The sequence below is a fragment of the Crotalus tigris genome, unplaced genomic scaffold, assembly GCF_016545835.1.
Source record: "Crotalus tigris isolate CLP2741 ecotype Arizona unplaced genomic scaffold, ASM1654583v1 scf7180000024374.3283719, whole genome shotgun sequence".
NCBI lineage: Eukaryota > Metazoa > Chordata > Lepidosauria > Squamata > Viperidae > Crotalus > Crotalus tigris.
Window position 1 is genome coordinate 2,839,568 of NW_024100544.1, and position 25,428 is coordinate 2,864,995.

Below are 25,428 nucleotides of genomic sequence, written 5' to 3' on the forward strand. Positions count from 1 at the left end.
CTAACAGTTTCAGGAGTAAATTTACAGAAATTAATCTTCCAAACTGAAACTGAAAGTAATTCAGAATCTTCCAGAAATAGACATGCTCTGAAGAACAGGCTATTTAATTTGGTACTCCATATATGGAATACCATACATTACTCTGGTTTGGAGTTTTAATTTCAGAAAATAATTGGATTAGTCTGAGAATGGAATAAGGAAGGCAGCTCTACTTAGTGTTAGGCTGTATATATACCTGTTTGAGTTCTTTCACTTCACTCTTATGGATAAATGAAACAAGTATAGTCCCACAATAATCACAATCACATTCACATTACATATTCAAGGATTTTTTTTTAAAAAAAAAATCTGAATGAATTTTTAAAAATCCATGTGTCTCTTTGCCACATGTCTCCCTCTCACCTAGTAATTTGATTTTCTTTCACTTTGTATCTGAAATTTCTGCATGAATATACTTTGGAGTTACTTTGACCTATAAATATATGTTATTTATCAGTTCTTATCACTATATAATCATGAACACAGTAAGAAATAAATATTAGAAGAATTATGATCTTTGATTTTTTTAAGCCAAAAGCTTAAAAAGCTTACATGAATGATAAATTCTATAAAACACACCTCCTAAACTAAGTTATTGACAGAACAAACATTTATTTCCAGACATAATGAAAAGTACATGAAGAATGCTTTCTTAAATACCTTTATTTGAAGAACATTTGAGAAAAATTTTAGAATCCAATGATTACTGTTGAATTATAGTGTTCAAGTTCAACACTTCTAAAGTACAGAACTTATTTGAATGTCAGAATAAATTGTTTATAGATGATTTCTTACAGACACTATTTATAAGTAGTTCAGATTTGTCCACTGTCCTATAAAGTTTTATTCAGTAGATAACCTGCTGATCAGCTTTGTCATAGAACAGACATTCAAATTGTATAAAGATTTATAAAACCAAACAAAGAGTCTTAAATACTTCCTTCCTTGCATGTGAGAAATGGCAGCATTAGTTCTCACTTTTCTTGTATTGTAGCATTGAAATTTTAGAGAGAATTTGCAACTGGAGATTTGGGGTGTGTTTTTGGAAAAATAATTTAGGTAAATAGTCACTTTGTATTCTTTCTGTAGCATGAGTCACAAAACTAAATATATTTTATAAAAGTACTTATTAACTCTTAGTTTATTCAAAACAAGGTTTCATCTGCTGTTGTATGCAAAAAAAATATTGATCCTTATAGATCCTGATTTTTTTTCCTGGGGAATCAGTAGTCAAACAATATTGGCTTGGGGCCTGAGGATTCACGCTTCATGGATGCAATTGTAAGAATCTGTGAATACATTTTAGTGTCATCATTTGATTCTTGCAGTCATGAAAAGAGTTTGGTCAATATAAGATTTTCAGTGGCAACAGAATAATTTCATTAAATAATTAAATGATTACTGACATTAATGTGTGACAACTTCCATAAATGAGAATTGATCCTTATTTGTAATGTTGAAAGAAGGTATTCAGTGTGCCAATTAACATTTCACTGAATGTACAATAAAATTTGGGCAGATTACTCTTAAATCTGATGCCCATTAAGATATATATGCTTCTCAATCAGAGTTAGTGATTTAGCAGCTTCATTAATACACATGGATCAAGCTAAGCTTGCTCTTGTAGTTCTGCTTTTCTATCCATATGCATTCATTTGAGTGCTTGATTTAAAGATTAGTTTTTCAGAATGTAATTTCCTGAAAGAACTGAAACAATTTTATAGTTAAAAACAGAAAACAAATTAGAAGGGGAGTCAGGAGGGATGGGTGTTTAAAGATTTAGGTTTTAAACACAGAGGAAGGCAATATAGAATTTTCATTCATTTAAAATTCATATTTAAAATGCAAAGTGATTGTATTTACTGCGAGAAAATATGCCGGTATTTGTATTGCAACATTCCCTTTGTTATGTTTAGTATTCGTATAGTTTAATGAAAAGAGCCAATGGTTCAAAGCATCTGGATAAAAACCAGGAGACTGAGTTCTAGTCCTACCTTTGGCATGAAGCTGGCTTTGTGCCAGCTATACTCACTCAGTTCTAGGGAAAAGGCACTGGCAAGCCACTTGCAAAAATAGATGCATGAATTTCTCTAAGCAGTCATCTAAAGACTGGCTTTAAAGGCATTAAAAAGAAGCAACTTTATTGATATTTAGTTTATCTAATATTGCAGCCAGATTTGGAATAGGCTTTTAATTTTTGCTCTATTCACTAAACATATTATACAAATTATCTCCTGCTTACCAGTTGAACAAGAATCCTGATAAATTGATCTCTTTCCATATCTTATTACAAAGTTCTAAAAATAATTTTATGCAGATGACTAAAGGCAGCATATGTTAAAATTAAAATTACATATTTAAGACAAATCTGAAATTCTCCAAAACATCCTGCTCTTTTCTATAATGTAGTACTGAATATTGGATATCACACAGTGGATAACATCACTGTGCATATGAAGCTTTCTATGCAAGTCTTTTATCCTGTTTTATTCAATCATCATCTTTTTCTTTATTCATAGGCAAAAAACCCCACATAGCCTAGGAAGCAGATTTCACAGAAAGAACATACATTTTAATTTTTAATTTCATCTTCAAAACTTTTTAAAACATCCATTTTACAAAATGCTTTTTGAAACAGGCAATAATGTGTTGTAAATAAAATCTGTGGGAGATTAGTACCAGGAATATGCTGCATAGTATTCCATATTTAAATAAAAGGTTATTATGATGAATATAGTTGTAAAATGAGCATATAATTTTACAATAGACATTGATCTTAGCATTATAAACATTAATCTTCTAAACAAATGTGTGTTGCTAATAGTCATGAATTTATCCTAATACTGTAAGTTAATGGTTTATAATGTAATTATGATTTAATAGATATTATATATTATACTTTAAGTGAGTTATTTAGGAGTAGTTATTTTGATACAATGATTAAAGCTAGAAATTAACAGAATAACAGAGTTGGAAGGGATCTTGGAGGAAATTCAATTTCATTTCAGACAAACGGTTGTGCAATTTCTTCTTAAAAACCTTCAGTGTTGTTCCACTGATAAATTGTTCTAACTGTGAGGAAATTTCTGCTTAGTTCTAGGTTGCTTTACTCTTTGGTTACATTCCATCCATTACTTTTTTTTCTGCCTTCAAGTGCTTTGGAGAATAGGTTGACCCCCTCTTCTTTATGGCAGTCCCTTAGATAATGGAACACTGCGATGATATCATCCCGGTCCTTCTTTCCATTAAACTAAACATATCCAATTCCTGCAACTGTTTTTCATATGTTTTAGCCTCCAGTCCCCTAATCATCTTTGTTGCTCTTCTCTGCACTCTTTCTAGAATCTCAACTTCTATTTTACATTGGATGCAACATTCCAAGTCTGGTTTTACCAAGACATTATAAAGTGGTACCAACACTTCACATAATCTTGATTCCATCCTTCTGTTAATGCTGCTTAGGACTGTGTTGGCTTTTTTGGCAGCTGCAACACACTGCTGGCTCATACTTAAGTGATTGTCCACTAGGACTCCAAGGTCCCTCTTGCAGTTACTATGTCAACTCTATAACAAACTTGGCTGCAGCCATTTTTTTCATTCTAGGTTGCCACAAGAAGAGGAGGAGAAGGTATTTCTGATAATCTAAACATGAGCAATTCTTGTGGGAATCAAGGTCGTTCCATGCTGGAAGGAAGGAAGAAGATTGTTGAGTCAGAAAGCCCACCAAGGTGTTGTGTTGGGTAGCATGAATAAAGGGGTGGGAATTGTTACATTGTATTACTTTGATTCTTGGAGGGGAAGTTTAGATCTGGTTTCACTTTTGACCGTGCTGATATTATGTATCCAATAAACATAATTGTTGAGGAATTTTCCTGGCTCAGAGTTCTGATTTATTTGGTCTCATTGATCAGAACCATGACATACTACTGTTGGGGTGGGTACCACCTATTCTCTACCTGTGCATTTGGTTTTTCTTGCGTAAATGTAGAACCTTACTTTTTTCACCATTGAATTTCATTTTGTTAGATAGAGCCCAGTTTTCAAGCCTTTCCAGATCCTCCTGTATCTTAAGCTTATCTTCTGGACTGTTGGCTATTCCTGCCAGCTTGGTGTCATCTGCAAATTTGATAAGTTCCCCTTCTATCCCCTCATCTAAATCATCCATGAAGATATTGAAGAGCACTGGACCTAAGACAGAGCCTTGTAGTACCCCATTATATACTTCCCTGCATATAGATGCAGTTCCATTAAAGACTACATATTAGTGTAGTCATCCAGTTGGTTGTAGTCATCCATGCTGTCTAACTGACATTTTTCTACTTTATCAAGTAGCAGGTTGTGGTATGCTTTATCAAATGCCTTACTGAGGTCCAAGTAAATTATATCCACAGCCTTTCTCTGATCCATTAATTTTGTCACATTGTCAGAGAAAGAAATTAAATTTGTCTGGCATCATCTGCTTTTACAAAATCAGGTTGGCTTCTGGTTATGACTTTGTCTCTAGATGTTCCCAGATTCATTGTTTATCTTTTCCAGAATCTTCCCAAGTATTGATGTCAGGCTGATAGGTCTGCAGTTTCCTTGATCCATTTTTTTTCCTTTTTTGAAGTTGGGAATGACAGACCTTTTCCGGTCCCCTGATAATTCCTTGGTGCTCCAGATCTTTGAAAGATATAGTTCAGTGGTTCTGAGATCATATTTGTCAGTTTCTTCAGAACTTTGGGATTAATCCATCTGGTCCTGATGATTTGAACTCATCTAGAGTAGATACTATAGGTGTTCCTGTACCATTTTCTTGCTTATTTTGACTTGCATTCCCAATCTCTATTTTACAGTATTTTGTTTGATAGGTTGGAATGTTTTTTTTTCCTTTTATGTAAAGACAGATGTAAAAAAAAGAATTAAATGGTTCTGCTTCTTGTTACCTTCTTGCCATTTTTCCCATTAATTGAACAATTGTTTCTTTGACTTTTTTCTTGTTTTTACATGTTGAAAGAAGCTTTTTGTTATTATTCCTGACTTTTGTCGCAAGCCTAAGTTCATTTTGAGTCTTTGCGAAACTGAGCTTTAGTCTCACCTTAAGCACAATGCAAAGGCGGGTTTGCATTCATGGCAAGAAAATTGCATATTTCCAATATTTGTGCAATATTGGAAAACTTTAGATAAAATAACAATTGAGCTATGGATTAGTGAAGCCTCTTCAATTGCCACTTAGAAAAAAAATCACAGATAAAGTTAAAGGAATCACAATGTGATCAACCATTGTTGGATTTTGTGATTTACTTTAATAGCAATAGGTTATAATCTAGTTCAGGGGTTTCCAACCTTGGCAACTTTAAGACTTGTGGACTTCAACTCCCAGAATTCCTCAGCCAGCAAAGCAAAGCTGGCTGAGGAATTCTGTGAGTTGAAGTCCAAAGTCTTAAAGTTGCCAAGGTTGAGGACCCCTGATCTAATGTACTTCTTATATGATACATTTTCACGTGTATGATACCTGATTTTTAATTACACAGTGGTAGGTTGTTGTTTTTTTTCCTATTTTTTTTCCCTCAGAAAGTATCTTGGAATTATGTTAATGCAACTACCTGATACTATAATAGGGAAAAGAAATGAGCAAACTACTTTGGGGAGGGGGGAGGGCACGGAACTAGGCTTAACTTTAAATATGTGAGTTAAGTTTGATTTTATAATATTTGTTTGAAATCCACATATATAACTTGCACGTTTTGTTTCCAAAGCTCAGAAATCAATTGCAACCCAACCCCATCAGATTTTTTTTTAAAATTATCTTCTCCAAATTCCCATTTGGAGAAAGTGAAAACATTTGATAAATGTCTAGTTTGGAACAACTAACAACTTGTCAACTACAATCACTGAACTTTCTGATGATCATCATAAACTGTAAGATTAGATTTTAAAAACAGACTAATTTGAGGACCAAAGCTTGTGACTGTGTTTACAGAACAGTCTATTTCCACAGTAAGAAAAAGAGAGAGAATTAATTGGCTTGTGTAAATGAATCTTATGTCATGAAGTATAAACTATTAACTTCATGAAATGGCAAGAAAAGCTCACATATAAGAACAGTAAATGCCATTATATGCTAATTATAATCTAGTATTAGTAAATCTCCTGGCTAGCAAATGTTATGTCAGGATTTTTTTTTAATGAGCAAATTTTGCAGGAGCAGTGATAACAACAGCTGTTTATAACTGAAATTACACATTGCCAAAAAGGTCAAAATAATTGAAGATGGGAGTGGCTTGATATCATGCATATTAATTATTTTAAATGTACAATGCAGGTATGTAAACTAATAAATTATAGTAAGGTTGCTTATTATAATGGAGAAAAAAGTTAATGATACACAAATATTTTAACATAATGTTTCTTCCTGTTTAGTCCTGAATTTCAGGAAAAGTATCCCACTGTTATCCCATAATGTGTATGCCAGTACATATAGATTAACCTCTGAATTATTAAGATGTTTTGTGCATTAAGTTGAATATATAGAAGGATATTGCATTCTGACTGTGGTAGGGATAGAGGGAGACAGAGATACAAGCCTTGCTTAGCAACTTTACCAACACCCTATCTGGTGTTCTTTTTAAGTCTTGAAGCAATAAGACTTATCTAGGGTAATTTGTGAAATACTTCACTTCTTTAATTGCATGTTTCACATAATTTTCAGTTTATTAATGTCTCTATGGAATCTGGGAATGTACACGGTACATTCTGCGAATCAAAACTGGGTGAGTTCATGTCATAAAAAAGACACCTGTGGTGTGCCTTTATCAAGCTAACTTGTTAGATTTAACAGGTTAACTTTAATAATTTAATAATTACTTGTTTTAATTATTTAATTAATTTTAATAATTCTTATGATCTATATAAATCCACTGAGAGGTATGTCTGGGTGGGGGACAAACTAGTGGCTACTATAGAAGTCTTATACAGGTGCATTCTGCAGAATTCTTCATTGCGATCTGTGGCTTTCTTTATAATTGTTATTGTTCACTGCAGCGTCACATGCCAGCTGATGTCCTGATATTCTTCTTCTTGCTGCTTGTGCTTCTTTTCTGGTTATTGCCATGTTAGAAGTCTTCTTGATCACAGGGCTGTTTTTCCAAACATATTACAGAGAGGTGGGGTCTTTGGGGAGATTTTGTTTTGTTTTTTTGGAGGGGGAGACTTCCAAAAATCAGCTGTGCTTCCAGAGTTGTTTATAACCAAGTACAAAAAATATGAAGGAACCAGATTTATGGAACTCAATAGTATTTATTTTTTTCTAAATAAAAAAGCAGAAAAAAATATTACTCTCTGAATGTGGGAGAAGTGCCCTTGTTTCAGTTTGGCTTGGAATAAGAGCACTCAAATGGGAATCCCAAATTGTAAGGAAAAATAATACAGTGATGAAAATTTTGTTTAGAAAATCAAGAGGGACAGAGAGAAGGGAAGGAAAGAAAGAGGGAAGGGAGGAAGGAAAATACTATAAATACTCATGATCTGCTATGCAACCACTTATTGTTTGCCTATGTATTCTAAATAGAATTTTATCTGTGGCTCCCAGCATTAGTTTAGAATGCAGCATTGGAATGGGAAGTGAAAGTCCCCTTCTGCATCATTCCTTTTTGCTAATTTTATTTCTGAGCAAGAAGGCACAGATACCATTATATTCTAAAAAAAATCATTATAATAAAGCAAATACTTAATAGCATTAAAATGCTATTAAGTATTTGCTTTATTATAATGTTTTTTTAGAATATAATGGTATCTGTGCCTTCTTGCTCAGAAATAAAATTAGCAAAAATCAAATGGAATTGGAAATAATTACTATAATAGACATGAGTAGATATCAGAAATAGGGAAATGACAAAAAGGAAGAAAATAAACTTAGGAGGTATTCAAAGAAACTTGGAGGAAAAAAATATTCATGTAATACAACAGATCCATAAGTTACAAATTATCTCTGTAATCTTACAGTGATATTGTTCACATAAACTAGTAATATCAAATGTAATAAAATAGTATATTGATATCAATCAATCAGAATTGAGTGGAAGGGACTTTGGAGGTCTTCTAGTTCAGCCCCCCTGCTCAAGCAGAAGATCCTATAGCATTTCAGACAAGTGACTGTCAGTCTTTTAAAAACTTTGAGTGATGAAGCACCCACAACGTCTGACTGCAAGCTGTTCCACTGGTTAATTGTCCTCACTGTTAGGAAGTTTCTCCTTAATTCCAGGTTGCTTCTCCCCTTGATTAGTTTCTATCCATTGTTTCTTATCTTGCTTTCTGGTGTTTTGAAAAATAAATTGATCCCCTCCTTCTTGTGGCAGCCTCTCAAATACTGGAATACTGCTATCATGTCCCCCCTGGTCCTTCTTTTCTCTAGACTGGCCATTCCCAAATGCTGCAGCCATTCTTCAAATGTTTTAGTCTCCAGGCCTTTAATCATCTTAGTTGCTCTTCTTTGCACTTTTCCCAAGGTCTCAACATCTTTTTTTGTAATAGAGTGACCAAAACTGGATGCATTATTCCAGATGTTGTCTTACTAAGGCTTTATAAAGAGGTACTAATACTTTATATGATTTTGATTCTATGCCTCTGTTTATACAACTAAGGATTGCAACTATGCTTTTTTGACTGCTGCCGCATACTACTGACTCATGTTTAAGTGACTGTCCACTAGGACTCCAAGTTCCCTCTCATAGTTTTTGATCCAGGTTTTGCCTAAAAACCTTTGTTTTTTTCTGCCAAGGTGTAAAACCTTGCTTTTCTCCACATTAAAACTCATTTTGTTGGATAGGGCCCAGTTCAAGTATGTCAAGATATTTTTGGATTCTGAGCTTGTCTTCTGGGGTGTTGGCTATTCCTGCCAGCTTAGGGTCAGCTACACATTTGTTGAGATCCCCTTTTATTCCCTCATCTAAGTCATTTATGAAGATATTGAAGAGTACTGGGCCTAAGACAGAACCTTGTGGTACCCCAGTGCTTACTTCCCTTCATGTAGATGTAGTACTGTTAAGGACTATTTGTTGAGTATGATTTGTCAGCTATTTTATTATCTTGAGAAGTTATAAGTTCATGTGGGTTACCTATTAGAAAAAAATCATTTTGTCCTTGCATATTATTTTTCAAAAAGGGGAAAATATCAAGGAACATTTAGATTTCAAATTAAAATCTCTGGGGAAAAATATTTTCTATCTAAATGAATATTCATTCTGAAATACAAATAGAATAATATTACACACAGACACAGATAATGCCCAGTTTACTCACATTGTCAATAAGAATTACCATCTTTTGCTGAAAATAATTTCCTCCAATAAATGTATGCATGTGGTATTCTAGCGTGTGAAAGAAAAAATGAATGATAGAGAGGAAGCAGACACATTCTCCAAAGGATCAGTGATATATTTAAAAATGTATATCACTATATCCAATAGAAACAGAGGAAGAAAAAAAACAGGAATTAAATTACATACAGAGAAAATAAAACAGAAAGTCCTTGATTTATGACCATTCATTTAGCTACTGTTCAAAGTTATTGTGGTGCTGAAAAAAGTGATTTACGACCAGTTCTCACCCTTATGACTATCGCAGCATCCATACAGTCATGTGATCACCATTTGCGACCTTTCCAGTTTGCTTCTGATGAGTAAAGTCAATGGGGAAGCCAGCAAGGAAGGCAAAGAGTTATAGGTACATGATTTCTTACTTAATGACTCCACCCCCTGCTCCGCCCCCACCCCGTCCCTGCCCTGCCTGCCCACTGGGCCACTCACCGCCTCCAGGGCCCGCCGCAGATCGCCCAGGCAGCCCAGCAGTGCCAATGGTGGTCATGCCGTCTGCCCACGCCCTGCAGCATCAATTGTGTGTGATGGGGCATGAGACAGAGTCTTGTCCACGCTGCCTGGCTTCCACGCTGCTTGGCTGCTCTGCTCTGCGTGGGCCATGCTCGGGGTGACTCTCCTCCAGGGGGCTGCTGGTGAGGGGGCCGCAGGGGGAGGCAAGGCTGGGGCAACAGCATGTACACCCACAGAAGCCTCCAAGTGCTGCCTCTGGCACGCGTACCATAGGTTCGCCATCACTGCTTTAGAGAATGCTCTAAAGCTGGTAAAAGTGGAAGAGAATGATCAGCAACAAAGTAGATGGACTCATTTACAGGTGCAGTGGGTGTATTGCTAGAAAACCTGAAGGATAGCGATAGCTTCTTCATGGAGAAAATTTAAGAGTCAGCACTGGCTCAATGCATATCATCTTCATTATTATTATTTATCATTATTTTGCTATAAAAATAAAATAAAAAGTAGTCAAATATTCTTTCTTTCTTTCTATCCTCTCCTCTCTCCTCTCTCCCCTGAATGTTGATGACTGTAACAGTTGTAAGTGTGAAAATGATCATAAATCATTTTTTTCAATGCCATTGTAACTTTGAATAGTCACTAAATGAATGATTGTAACCCTGTAATGGGTTTTGCATTTCTTAAGTGCACATGGTAACACTACACCAACCATTCTTCTTCTATACAGCTTAATCTGGATTTGCCACTCTCAAGTAGTCAATTCAAAACCATTTAGAGTTTTAATGATTAGTATAGTAAATTATGACCACCCAGCAAGTGTAGATATTTTGATACAAGGGTTGTGGTTTTCCTTATTTTGTACTAGTTAGCAGCCTAGCTGTTACCTGTCACACCAACTACAATTGTCACACAGCATTCCTGCCACACAAGAAGTTTAATAATCAGTACCAGATATAACTAAAGCAAGAAAAGTAAACTTGAATTGCTCTGTACTAACTTTCTCTTTTTTTTAAAAAATATTTTATTGATTTTTAACAATTACAATCTTTAGTGCTTAGTAAACAACGTGTTGTCTGAGTTCACATATTTAGCATTAACTTCTTCAATATAAATCTGTTCAATACTGCACAATCCAGTGTTTTTTCCCTAATCTTCCTTTCTTCCCAAATTATTTTCATTTTCTCAACAATACGCAAATACAATTCTTGTTACTATTAATACATACAAAATTGAATATTAACATCCTCATCATATTTTCTAGTGTTATACAAATAACAATAATATCAGTTTATAACCTCTTTTCTAACCAATTTATATTTCAAATGTATTTGCAATTGAAATCTTATTAAATCAATAACCTGTTTTTCATGTTCTTATTTAAATGTAATTTTCCATCAATATTTGTAATATCTTTGTCAGTTATGGTTCTCTCAAGATTGATTACATTTATATAGCTAAGAGTTTCATTTATACAAGCCATTCTCGTATTTTCATATTTCCCATATCAAATGAAAGTGCTATTCTAATTATAAATCATATCTTTCTTCTTATAAAAGTTTAATAATATGTAAGGATTATCCATTCTTTTAATCATATTCAAGCAAATATTTAATCATATAATGTCCCCTCTGGTAAGTCAAGTCTTCTGTTTTTTAAGTCTAACTCTAACTTTCTTCCTTTGCCAAATAGCTTTCCAGGCCAAGGCAACTAAATTGCCAAAGGTTTTTCCTCTATTTTTATGAAAGTTGCTTGGAATGAGGAAGACAATTTATGTAAGGTATTTTTGAGCGGGGATTCCGCCCATTTATATTCCTTAAGCAACTCCCACTTTGCTTCTCCCTCAGCTTCTATTTTCATTTTTTGTCTCCAAATTTCTGGCATTTCCCCTAACAGCTCCATAATCAATTTTTTAAAGTCTTCTTTCTTGTCCTCAAGTGTATTTTGCAAACCTAGGGAGTAAAGTGCCTTTTCCATTTTCATTATTATAGCTGGGTCTTGCAAGGTTTTATTTGTCTGTGGCAGATTGTATTTCCCTTCTTTTATATTTTCTGTCTCTGGATCAATTTCCTCTGATTCATCTTCTGTTTTCTGGGTTGTTTGTTCATACTTTGTGGTCATTGTCTGGGAACTTTCTAGTTGTAGAGTTAAATTAGAGATTTTCTCATTTACTTTAAGTAAATTGTTTTTAATCTCATCATTGTTTCTTCTTGTGTCTTCTTTGCATGAAAGAATTGTGTGGTGTATTAATTATAGCATAGAATATATATCCTTCATGTTGATGGCACTAGGACAAAGTTTCATCTAGTTTTTCTGGTCTTAATTTATAGCCTTTATAATCCAATAGGTTCCAAGATATGAGTCCAGCACTAAAAGCAATGTTTTGTAACAATCCTTCTGCTGCATGGTCCAAAAATTGTCAGTCAGGCCAAGTTGTAATCCACAATGTTCAAAATGTTCAAGATATTCAACCACCCTAAAAAACAATCCAAAGCTCTCTCTCAGCCTAACATAGCCAAAAGTTAGATTTTTCTTTCTCTCCAAATAGTTCTTACGATTAAAAGTCAGAGCTCAGTAGTCCACGAAGGTCAGGGTGATAAGTATGCTAAAATATTTTGCTCTATTGCCAGCTGTTCTCTATTAAGCTAGGAGTCACTGAGCTTAGGTTATTATATGTTTCTAAGCTTCTTATAGGTTAGCATTAGTCTTTGCAGTTGTAGTGCTATTCTCTAACCCACCACTAATGTCATTCTATATCCATTTTCCACTCACAACACAGAAGGTTGATTTCTTATAGTTCACCCCAATATTTTTTCAAAGAGAAAATCTTAGCAGTTATCTCAATTCTCAAATTTATCAAAACTGTAGCTCTATATTGTTTCCACTTCAGTATTATGTATTTCTGCCCCCTATAAGAAACTTAAAATGCCGCTTTCATTTCTCTGGAAGGGTGGCTACAGTCCCCTTCCCTCTCATATTTGGAGGTTTTTAGCTTCTTGGGAGCCTTTTCCAGGCAATTCAGTTGTAAAGTAGTAAAGAAAGGATCAATATTCTCACCCAGTTCCAAACATACTGTTTACGATCTGCTAGTTAGTGCTTTGTTTCTTCGGTTGTCAGTAGCTGGAGGTTGGCCACAGGGATGCAGCTAGTCTTTCCCCTACCGGTTTGGAGGACTTTCCTTGGATTGAATGGAAAGACTGCTGTCTCTCCGTGATCAGTGAGGCACTCTTCCTTCTTCATCGCTTCTTCAGGGCAACTTTAGGCCTTTTTAGGGCCCCTAGCAGGGCAAAATCGGGCATGGAAAGCAGAACTTTTCCTTCCTGTGTCTGTATCACTATGACGTCAAACTGGAAGTCACCTGTACTGACTTTCTCATGCTATGCACAAAGTTTATTTAACTTTGAAAAAAATAGCTAATAATGAACTATCTTTTTTGCAGATGTAATAATTAAAAAGTATTTAGCTTCTTAACAACCTATTATAAAAGTAAATTTTAACGTGGGCACTCATAATTTCAGAGTAGGTTTAACTGCAGTGAAAAAATAATGAGTGATTTTCTGACTAATACAGTATATGAAAATGAAAGCATCATCCATTTTCAGATTAAATAAATTTTCAGTACCATTTGAGTATCTTTAGCCCTGATATGTATTATGTGTATTATACAAATATATTTCTGTAGGTAGATATTAACACCCTTACAGCTTATATATATATGATTCAGTCTTTATTGCTTCACTTCTAAATAATCAGTTTACAGGAAGTGGAAAATCTATGCAAGATGAATCACAGAAATTTTAGATAATTGTCATATATTTTAACAGTGTGCTACAAAATCCAAATTAAAAGAGAATTTGAAATATGAAAGCTATCAGAAATCTTATCGCATGCTGGCTATTCTTATATTTGTTGGCTATCAGAACTGTTTAGCTAAGTAATGTGAAACACGGCCTGTAAAAGATGTGCATGTCAGGAAGGTATTTTCCAAGAACAAACTGCCTTCTTTAATAATTGAGATTGATGGAGCAAGGAAAATGATTTACTAGCATCTAGATTCTCTGCTGATACTGTGATCTCACCTGCTTGCTATAATATTTGTACTAAATCATATCAAGAAATGCCACTAAAAATGTAAGGCAACCTCCTGTAATTAGAAATAAAAGATTAGTTTCCTCTTTAACACTACTAATATCTGTTCTACATCCTGTCCCTATGATTTTTAGGAATAAATACCTAGATTCTCATAAACTTTGAAAAGTGTTGTGCATATTTTATATTAGCTTTCCTGCAGTCTGCCAGACTTGGTTGTTTTTAGAGTGTTTTAAAGTGGTTTATTTCAGAATATTATAAAATCCTGACATGAATACTTCCATGTTTGCTACCACATTTTGACATAATCAGTGACATAACCATAAATGCTTAAGAACCATTTCTGCTGGGTCCATTGAGATCACCATGCTGAATGAGTGAACAGGTGCACTAAACATTGGAGCTTGGCTGTCAACCACCTCACACAAGTCCAGTAAGTTTAACATTTGGCTCTCTCAAGCTGGTATGAGGAATCCCTGTGCATAAGTAAGTTATAAGCAGTGTGCCACTGCTAATAACTCACTTATGTATAGGGGTTCCTTGAATCTGAGAATGGAAATTGGTATTTTCAAAACAAGAACAGATGGTTTTCCTTCTGGATCTGTTAAATGGATAGCTAACTTTCTTTTAAGTCAAAGCTAGAAACTCCAAGATTTCAAGGGAGCACTGTCGTAGCATACTTACTGATAAATACCTGCTGCAGTATACATATCCAGTTTCTAAAATTTCTGTAACCTAATTCTATTTTCATTGTAGAAAACATGTCTAATAAGACTATAGGAAACTAGTTTTCTTGCTTGTAAGCTAGTGGTAAGAGACTTGATATATTACCAGTTAAATATCCTTTTAAGAATAGTAGAAAATTAAATTCGTTGAATAAAAAAAAAAGAGCGAACTTCATATGTATCACCATAGAAAAGGCTGGGTATAAATGGAATTATTCAGTCATTGATAAGAATCAGCAAACACAGGATTTAAAGAAAATGTTATTGTACATCATTTTAAAGAATTAGTCTATGAGGAATAAGAAGTTTCACTTGACTTTAAATGTCAAATTATTTTTATTAAGACAAGAAGACAACTGTGCCTTTCCTGCTTTCTGTTCTTCGAATAAATTGCACTTATCAAATTTAGAGTTCAAATCAATTAAATTGAATTTTGTAAAACATTACTATGTCTTTTGGGAAGTCTCTTTTTCCCCTGGTCTTCAACTTTTTTATTTAGAGTCTAGAATGCTCAGATTTCATCTTGCTGCCAGCTGAAATTAGAACTTTTTATTCCTAGACAAAGTAACATGAGAACTGAACATGTTGAGAAATGCTATTTTCTTTGCTTTCATGGGAAGCATCCTTGAGAAGCCAGGTATTTTCCATCCTGCTGTTTTATCTAACTCAATCACAATTCCTTTTAGGTAAAATATAGATTTGCGTAAGGGCATTAGTTTTATTATTAATTTTATTTTCACACTTCTTTCTAATTATCTTTAGTGTAAAGTAAATCTCTGTAATTTATACTAGCCACATTTTGTCATTGTTTTATCACATTTTGTCACTGTAAAACAATTTTGTCATTGTTTTATCAACAATGACTCCAAGAACCTTTCCTTATTACTATAACTATTGCTTGCCTCAAGCTCATCAATAAATGATTGTAATCTGGGTCTCTAGATCCAACTTGCATCATCTTCAACATTAGCAACAAATTTAAAATCCTGTTCTGGAGTCTCTTAAGAAGACTCAACTCCTGGGTTTCAATATTTATTTGTTTTCTTTATATAATTTTATATTGCTAAATGTCCTTTGTGGTAGGTGGAACATGATGCTTGATCACTACTTCTCCAACCCAGTGCAGCAGCTTGTCTTAGCAAAATACCGTAATTTTATTGTATCCCTGAGATACCATATATTCTTCCAGGAGTAAATTTAGATGTTTCTTTTCAAATCAAACATTACTGAATAGTTTGTAAATCTATCTAGCTTAAAATTGTCCTGGATCCACAAATAAAAAAGCGACAAGTAATCAATTATTGCCTTTTTACATGCAAACAGGAGTTTTGTGAGGCTGGAATGCAGTTAGATAAATGAACTACAATATAGTAAAGATCATGAAACATCTTCACTTAAAGCAAACCCACATGTTGCTAGTCAAGAAATTAAAATAATATAAATACATGAATGAATGAATGAATGAATGAATGAATGAATGAATGAATGATCGAATTTTGAAAGACAAAAGGAGCACATTTTCAAAAAAGAATTTAGAGGAAGCAACTCAGAAAAGGACAATAAGGATAATCTGGATACTAAAAACTAAGCCCTATGAAAATTGAAGGGCTGGATATGTTTAGCCTTAAAAAAAGAAAAGTATCTGTGTGGAGGAAATATAAAACACTCTTCAAATACCTGAAGAGTAATTACAGACCAAGCCAGAAAGTGGGACACTGTGAATTCTAATCCTGGCTTGGGCATGAAGCCACTGGGGGACTTGGGCTAATCACTTCTTCTCAGCCCTGGGAAGGAGGAAGTAAGTACAAACCACTTCTGAAATCTTGCAAAAAAAAAAACAATAACTACATGGACTTGTCCAGCCAGTATCCAGGAGTCAAGTCAACACTGAGGCAAAGGCACAAACATGATGAAAGAGTTTAGGAAGTGAAAAAATTGTTTTAGGTGATAGGAAGGTAGATTCTGCTTCAACACTATGGAAGGGAAAAAAATCCTGTTACCTCATCCATGCTAACGCAAGACATGCTGTTCTTTCATAGTTCATCATTTCAGTGTAGTTCAGTTCCTCTTTCCAAAATTTCTTTCAAAATTAATGAATGCTTCTATCCAAATTGAGCCAAGAAAGAATGTTATTATTTCTCTTCCATTTCTTATATTGATGGTTGAATAATGATGAGGTAGTAGTTTTTCTCTCCGTACTAATTTTTTTTAAAGTATTCACAAAAGAAAAAAAGAGAAAGAAAAAGAAATCTTCTAGAAGCTTTTAAACTGTTTGTATTTGCATTTCTAAACATTGTATACCTTATTGTAAGTTGAAAGAGGAGTTGATGAATAAGGGAGTCCCAAGAGAGTAACAGTTAGCATGATTTCTTTGCTACAGATAAGCCAAAAATATTTTTATAAAAGGATTGAAAGCTTTGAAATTTTTAGAAGTCCAAGTCCTTTTATAGTAGACCCACAAGAAAAAGGTTTAATCATATTAACTACATGCTGCATATATAGCATGCAGACAAATGAAGACAAAGAAGCATGTTTGATTGACTGTAAAGCTGCATGTGTATTAGTAAAATATTGACCATAAATTGTATGTCTGTATTATGCATTTGTGTCTTTAGTTAAAAGTCACTATGATACTGAATATGTCAATGATATATTTATTATATGTATTTTGGAATGAATTCATACCTATTGTGTGTCTTCTGAGGGATAGCTTTGGAGGCTGTATTGAGCAAGACTAAAGGCTGCATGTGGTATACAGTTGCTGGGCTGCCCACCTGTGTGGTGGTGACAGTTTTGAAATTCTGCTTTTCTTAGAAACAGGTTTCCCACTGTTGCCTTGGGTTATTCTAGCTAAACCATGCTGCTTTTCCTTCTTCATTTGCGAGAAAGATGAGCTTCTATTAAATCAGTTTCAAACCTTTGGCATCATGTGAATTATTATTCTGATGTCACATTATTCTTTGAAATTCCGAATGTATTGTTATTTTAGTTGACTCTGTTTTGAAGGAATAATCTTTTACTGTAAAACTATAAAAATATATTTATTTATTTATTTATTTATTTATTTTCAAATATTTATATGCCGCCCAATCCCAAAGGACTCAGGGCGGCGTACAGAGTTAAAACAATCATAAAACAATAAAATAAAACAGTCATACCGCGGGTCCGATCATATCATATCATATCATATCCGATCATATTTAAGCCCTGTCTCATTAAACAAGCATATGCTGCCAATTCAGATGTAGAGATGATTTTAATTATGAACATACAGTAGTCTAACAACAAATCTATATTAAATAAAATGTAGTCAGTTTTGTTTTAATATGTGAACATGTAGTGTTAGCAAGCAGAGCAGAGGACTTTGTATACATGTATAGTACTATACAGTATTACAATCTCTCTGAGATTATTATAAAATAATGTTTCAGTGAAATACAGTATTAGTAGCTCTGTTATTCTTTTTATGATTAGATTATGAAGCATTTCTTTGTATAATGCATAAATCAAGCATAATAAAAGTAACAATGTATATGAAATACATATTTAAAAGCATCTAATGGGACATTTGTCTCACTGTGGTCAATGAAGACAAAAGTTAATTTTAAAGTTCTCAGTTCTAAAACTAGCAAATACGGCTGAATCTACCTGATCATTTCTTAAACTAGATATACAGTTTGTAGGTAGATATTTAGAGGTACAGCTATTGTTGAAATAGTTTTATTACAAAGCTGTTGCCATGGAGAAAACCCACATCTGCAAACAATAACACGCTAATAATAATAATAATAATAATAATAATAATAATAATAATAATAATAAAAATAACTGGAGCACCACTTGAACACCATTGGCATTGACAAATTCGCTATTAGTCAATTGCAAAAGGCGGCCTTACTAGGAACTGCTTCCATCCTGCGACGATATCTGTAATACCATCAAACATCCACATCTGCCTATCCCAGATCATGGGTAAGGACTCGATAGGTAGACAAAATGCCAAATCCAGTCTGAACATCTGACTGACTGTGCGATGATCAATAATAATAATAATAATAATAATAATAATAATAATAATAATAACAACAACAACAACAATAGATCTTGGAGGTCATCTAGTCCAACCCCCTGCTCAGGCAGGAAACCCTATAGAATTTCAGACAAATGGCTGTCCAGTCTCTTCTCAAAGACTGCCAGTGTTGGAGCATTCACTGCTTCTGGAGGCAGGTTGTTCCACTGGTTAATTGTTCTAACTGTCAGGAAATTTCTCCTTAGTTCCAGGTTGCTTCTCTCCTTGATTAGTTTCCATCCGTTGCTTCTTGTCCTGCCTTTAGGTGCTTTGGAAAATAGCTTGACTCCCTCTTCTTTGTGGCAGTAGTTATCTGTGTGTATGTCCTGAAATACAGGTAGTCCTCAACCTACGACCACAATTGAGCACATTTATGTTGCTAAGTGAGACATTTGTTAAGTGAGTTTTGCCCCATTTTACGGCCTTTCTTGCCACAGTTGTTAAGTGAATCACTACACTTGTTAAGCTGGTAACACAGTTAAGTGTCAGAAGGTTGCAAAAGGTGATCACATGACCCCAGGATGAATCAGTTGCCAAGTGTCTGAATTTTGAACACATGATCATGGGGATGCTGTAATGGCTGAAAGTGTGAAAAATGGCCATAAGTCACTTTTTTCAGTGATGTTGTAACTTTGAACAGTCTCTAAATGAACTGTTGTAAGTCGAGGACTACCTGTATAGTGAATTCAAGGTTCAAATCTTACTTTTCTTTCTCCTGCTGGTGAATCCTAATGGGCTGAGTCACTTGGCTTATTAGTCACTTAGGATTGGTTGACACTTGTGCAATGTTGCTGTAATGAATCTGCCTGATTTCAGGCCCTTTGCTTTTGATCTAGCCCTCAGACTTAAACTCAGAGGCCAAAGGATGCTTTAAGCATGCTGCAGTGTTCTTTAACAGAACCTGACACTGTGAAGGGCAGCTGTGTAGTTCTAAGATGCAATTGCCTTTAGAAGATACAGGTTTGGAGTGCAATTGTGTATGTGAAAGCACCCTTTTCCTCTCAAATCCAAAGGACCATACTGCCCTAATTGGGATTTTTTTTAAAAAAAAGATTTACTAAGCCAATGCATGGGATTCTATCATGCATCTTTTGTAAAGACTATTTCTTCTGTTAGGAAATGTCATTACTATTGGAAAACATTATGCTACCTTCCCCCAGGACAGCATTTCAGGTGCTTGGCAACCTGCTCATATTTACAGACAGTTGCCAAGTGCTCTGCGATCATGTGATTGCCATTTACAATCCTCTCTGCTAGCTTCCCCAGAAAATCAATGGGGAAGCCAGCAAGGAAGATTGCAAGCAGAAAGGACATTGGATTTCAGTTCCATTCTCCCAGCACACTGCAGGATTTCCTTTCTCCTCTGTGCAGGCATTCTGAGCCTTTCAGAATGCTGGCATTCACTAGTGCTTCTCCCACCCTATCCCCAGAAGGCTCAAAAAGGATCTGGAGAGGAGGGGAAAAGGCTAGCAAACAAACCAGCATCCTGAGCCATTCAGAACACTATTATTTGCTAGAATTTTCTGTAGAAGAGGAAAGTGCTACCTCAGAACACTAGCAGTTCGCTAGTATTTTCCCTTCCCTTCTAGAAGGCTTAGATAAGCTCTGTAGGAAAGGAGAGGGGAGGAGAGGGGAAAACATTTGCAAATGCCAGCATTCTGAAAAGTTAAGAAATCCCTTAGTGTGCTTTAGGAATGGACCTCAAATCGGGCAAAAATACTAGTGAATGCCTGCATGCTCACAATCATTCTCCCCAGAGAGACAGGAAGAGGGCCTGGGACTCTCAGATGCAGTGGGAAGTCTGGACTCATTTCCCAGTGGTCCATTTCAAGATCCATATAGTCACAATCAAGATTCTGGATACAATTGTGGTCATAAGTGGAAGGCTATCTGTAATGAGCTGTCTGTAAGCAAACATCCAAACTCTGAGGACTCCAGAGTTCAACCCTAAGCTACATATATTCTCTTCTATTGGAGCCTGCTCTGTGGCAGTGCCTGCCTTCAGAATGAAGTTTTCCTCAAGATTTGAACAGTCCACACCCTACTGATATTTCAAAGAGCCCTCAAGACCTGGTTCTTCATCCCAGCCTTTGGGGAAGGTGAATGAAATCCTTTCTTTTTTTCCCCCTTTTTTGTTCTTTCGGTTTGTCATTTCTGTCATCTTTATTCATTTTTTCTTTGTTTTTGGTATTTCTTTGTTTTTAAATGTATTTAATGATTGATAACCATCCAGGGAGTTAGGCAGCGTATGTATGTTATTCTTCTTGTGGTTATTTCTGTGGAGAAACTGATTCTTGTTGGCTGAGATGAAGGGAAAGTTGCAGCCTTGTCATCTTTTGTCCTTAAATTCAGTAGTCGCATGCAACTGCTCATTTTTATGGGGAAAGGAAAGGAAAGGTTCTCCATGATGCACTGGGATACCACACCCCTGCCTTTTTATTCAGATTTAAACTAAGAACTTGTATAAAACACTTAAGTTTAAAGGAAGAAGGAAGGATGGGGAGAGCAACTGCTTTGGCTGCTGGGCAAGCAGCCAAATGGATATGGTAATAGAGAGGCCAATGGGAAAAGTCAGTGTTGTAGACAGACAACTCCAGCCCTACAGATCACTAACTTCACTTAGGCTCCTCCATAATCAGAATCTTCACATAGGAAGGCTTGTTCTGCTTTCCCTCAGAAAGCACTACTTTGCTGCTTGATCTCGCTTCAGCCTGTTTTCAACAGCAGGATACCACTACTGAGGTGCAGCCTTTACTGTAAAGACATGTCCTTCACAAATGGTGATCTCAACACTATGGCAAGGAAGGGTGCACAAATGATTTTTCTGTGAATCAACCCTGCACCAGTCTGCATGGTCCAGGGATCCCACTTCCTCTTTTAGATTATGATAATTGGCACAGTTTGAGATATTATGCAGATCTACTGTCACACATACAGAAACATCCTTGAAGAAAATATGTGAGAACCCTAGCTCAGGTAGCATGAAGACGAAACTCAGTATTGACCTGGGTTGACCCTCTTTAATGTAAAGAGATGGAATAGGAAATGCTGTCAGGCTTTCAAGATTCTGTTATACAGCCATATCAATGGAGCTCCAATATTTCTTGTGATGCTTGTTTCCTGAGCTAGAGTAACTTAAAGGGTTGACAGCTCTCTTCATGGATAATGTTATAGTAGTGCAGAATTTTGCACATCCCAATAGAGCTGTGTACAGCAATACCTTTAAAAATGTTCACATTTCTTTGGTAGCAATAGGAAAGCTTTATTAATTGTATATATATTCATATCCACATTTGTTCAATTAGGGATGTATCATCCCTTCTTTTTAAGCTATGAGAACTATTTTCCTAGAACCAACATAATAAATGACAGAATTATGTATAATGTGATTTTTGTATTGAACACAATAATAGGGCCAGCATATTGATAAATGGAAATATTTGCACATCTCCATTGAGATAAAGTCTGAAATCATAAATCTGTAAGTGTTTGTTTTAAAGCTTGAAGGATATGATAGAAAAAACGATAGATAAAAATAGCTGTTGTTATTTTTAGAAGCCTGAATTTTGGTCTGGTTTTTAAGCTATTGTTGTTTCATTCACATATGGATTGTAGGTAGTTCTTAATTTACAACTATTTGTTTAACATTCAAAATTACAACACTGAAAAAGTGATTTTATCGCAGCATCCCCATAGTCATGTGATCAAAATTTAGGCACTTGGCAAACAGCATGTATTTAAGATGATTCTAGCTTCTGAGATCATGTGATCACCATTTGTGACCTTCCTAGCTGGCTTCCAACAAGCAAAGTCAATGGGGAAAGCCAGATTCATTTAACAACCACATGATTCACTTAACAATTATAGAGATTCACTTAACACCCATGGCAAAATGGGTGTAAATTCAGGTACAACTCACTTAACAACCATCTTACTTAGCAATGGAAATGTTGGGCCAGTTGTGGTCATAAGTCAAGAATTACCTGTATTTAAGTCCCCCATTCTGATTCCAAAAATGAAATGTACAAATTATCTACAGTATATAGAGAAATGTTCTTTAAGCCAACTTTTGAAATGTAATGGAAATATGTACAGTACTTCCAATTGCTAATTGGTGCTGTTTGCTAACAGTGTAGTATTTATCAAAGAAACATATTTTTCTCTCCTTTCTGCAATTCGTCTACTCCCCAAATTTGCTTCAGAACATTGAGAACTCTTTGCAACAGATGGTAGGGACTGTTGGTGAGATAAAGAAAAAGTTTCATTTTATTTTTGTAGTACCATAGTTCTTAGTAACCGTTTTGATTTCTTAACACTTTGATGGCCTTCCTTGGTTAACTTATTAAGAATCTGTGTTTAATCTAAAATTTGGAATATAGCTTTTCAGTTTCAAGTATATATTTCTGGTCAGTGTGTTTTCTTTCTGATTCTGATCAAACAGGAACAGATTTATATTGAAGACAGATAATTATATAAATGAGTTCATGCATATCATCAGTTGGAATTACAATTCTTATAAATATGTGAATTACAGTTGAGAACTAGTGTAATATATATTAGTGATTAAGAGGAAGACAGATTTAAATTCGAGTCCATTCTGAGTGATAGATGCCCACCAAATGACTATGTACTATTTGTTATTTCATAGTCCAAAGCTATTTCACAGTTTGCACTACAGTATATACTATCTTGAGGTCATAGGAAAAAGGCAGAATATACTTAGAAGCATAGGCATGCAAATTTATGGAAGCTGTGCAGGAGACCCAAGGCCACACCCTTCTAGATTTGAGGGCTAGATAATTGTCATGCCAGTGCCTTGAGTACTGGTGGGTTAAATCCAGTTGTGGCCTTTGAGTATACCCCTGTGTGAGAGACTGGGGAATGAAAGCAGACTGATCTTCAATGAGAATGTCCTAGAGAATGGAATACAATGTCTAGGGTCAGTGGGAAAGTCTCAGGATATCATGTTTGTTTCCACTTTGATTTTGTCCCTTTGGGGAATAGAGAAAGGATTACGTGCCTTGGGTGCAATCTCCAAACATCTGGAGTGCCACTTGAACACATCAGGAATTAACAAAATCACCATCAGTCAGTTGCAAAAGGCAGCTTTACTTGGAACAGCTTACATCCTACAAGAAATCTGTATAACACCATCAAACATCCACATCTGCCCATCTAGGTGGATAAAAAGACCAAATCCAGTCTAAACATTGGCTGATTATATAACCAAACATGATAATATAATAAATATATTCCTTTTCCATTCAGTTCAGCATGTATCACATTTGAAATTTTGGTTAGCTGTGTTAAGCTTAATTGATTGTGAATTAATTAACACTCCAAAGAAGATGACTTTTTCATGAGATAATTAATCTTTATGATAAATTTAAATAGAGCAGCACAAGCTCAGGCAGATTTTCTAGATGTGCTTTTTGCAATTTAGACTAGGTTGACAGCCTTTTTTCATGTTAGATTAATTAGATGTCTAGAAATGTCTCTTTCTTATATTTATTTTGTCTTGGCAAAATACCGTTGTTATGACAGTAATATTTCACAGTCAAAAATGTTAATACTATCCATAAATTCAGCCCAGTGAGGAGCAAGAGATGCAATAAATCATTTTAAGTAATTGATGTTGATTGAATAAGATAAATGGTGCTTCAGGTAGTTATGACTTTATCATTTAACTTCATTGTAGCTGTTTAAAAATATTTTTTTAAAGTTAATGCAGCATTTTGGGAACTACAATGTCATGCCAATAAGGACTAAATAACAATGACACTAAACTGTTCCACTACTGTGTATACAATATCTTTTTAGTGAAAAGTCTTAATTAAAAGTGTTTTGAAACTTCAATTAATCCTTGCCTATGATATATACCTATCATTTTGTATGAATAGCTTAAGGACCTGAAGAAAATATGTTAGCACACACATAACAGTAGCATAATGCAAAATATAATTTGTTCAAGTGATATCCTCATAAATCTGTGAAACTAAAAATCTCCCATATTTGAACTCAAATATTTCAAGAGCTTAACATTGAACACTGTTTACATGTTTATGATCTATACCTTTTTTAAAAGTAAAGAATGCATGTTAATATCCAATATATATTCCTCATCTAATAAATTGGGAATATATTATCAGAGAATATACTGTTACCAATAAAGTTGTGCCTGGATGGAACTGAGTTCCTTGAAAATAATTGAAAAGTTCAAAAAAAATGAAGATTTATGAATCGGGTGTCTAGAAATAGTGGAAGTGAAGAAGGTCATTATAAAGACTATTGTCATTAGTAAATAATTTGGTATTACTTTTTGGGTTAACCTACTCTTCCATGGTTCCATTCATTATTCCATTTTTTAAAAAGTTAGATTTACTTAAGTTGGTTTATTGTTTTTGACTGTTATTTCACTACTACTTAATTAGTTCACTACTTAGTTCACTACTTAATCTTTTTCTATTTTATATCTTGTCTTAAGCCAAAGGGAATATTTTGTGTGTGTGTGTGTGTATATACTTCTTTCAATACAAGTTTTTAATTTTGTATATATATCACAAAATTAAAAACTTGTATTGAAAGAAGTATCCAGTTATTGCTGAAGACCAGACTCCAGGTAGAAGTGCTAGAATTCCCCAAAACAATTTAGCCAAGATGTGTGGCTCCTTTTCTAAGAAGTCATATTTTATTGATCATATCC

General features: G+C 34.7%; 1 protein-coding gene across 5 annotated transcripts in view; it reads left to right on the forward strand.

Annotated features, from left to right (window-relative positions):
- Window positions 1-25,428, forward strand: part of DPP10 (dipeptidyl peptidase like 10) — a 621,333-nt gene that overhangs the window by 511,880 nt on the left and 84,025 nt on the right. The window lies entirely within an intron of this gene.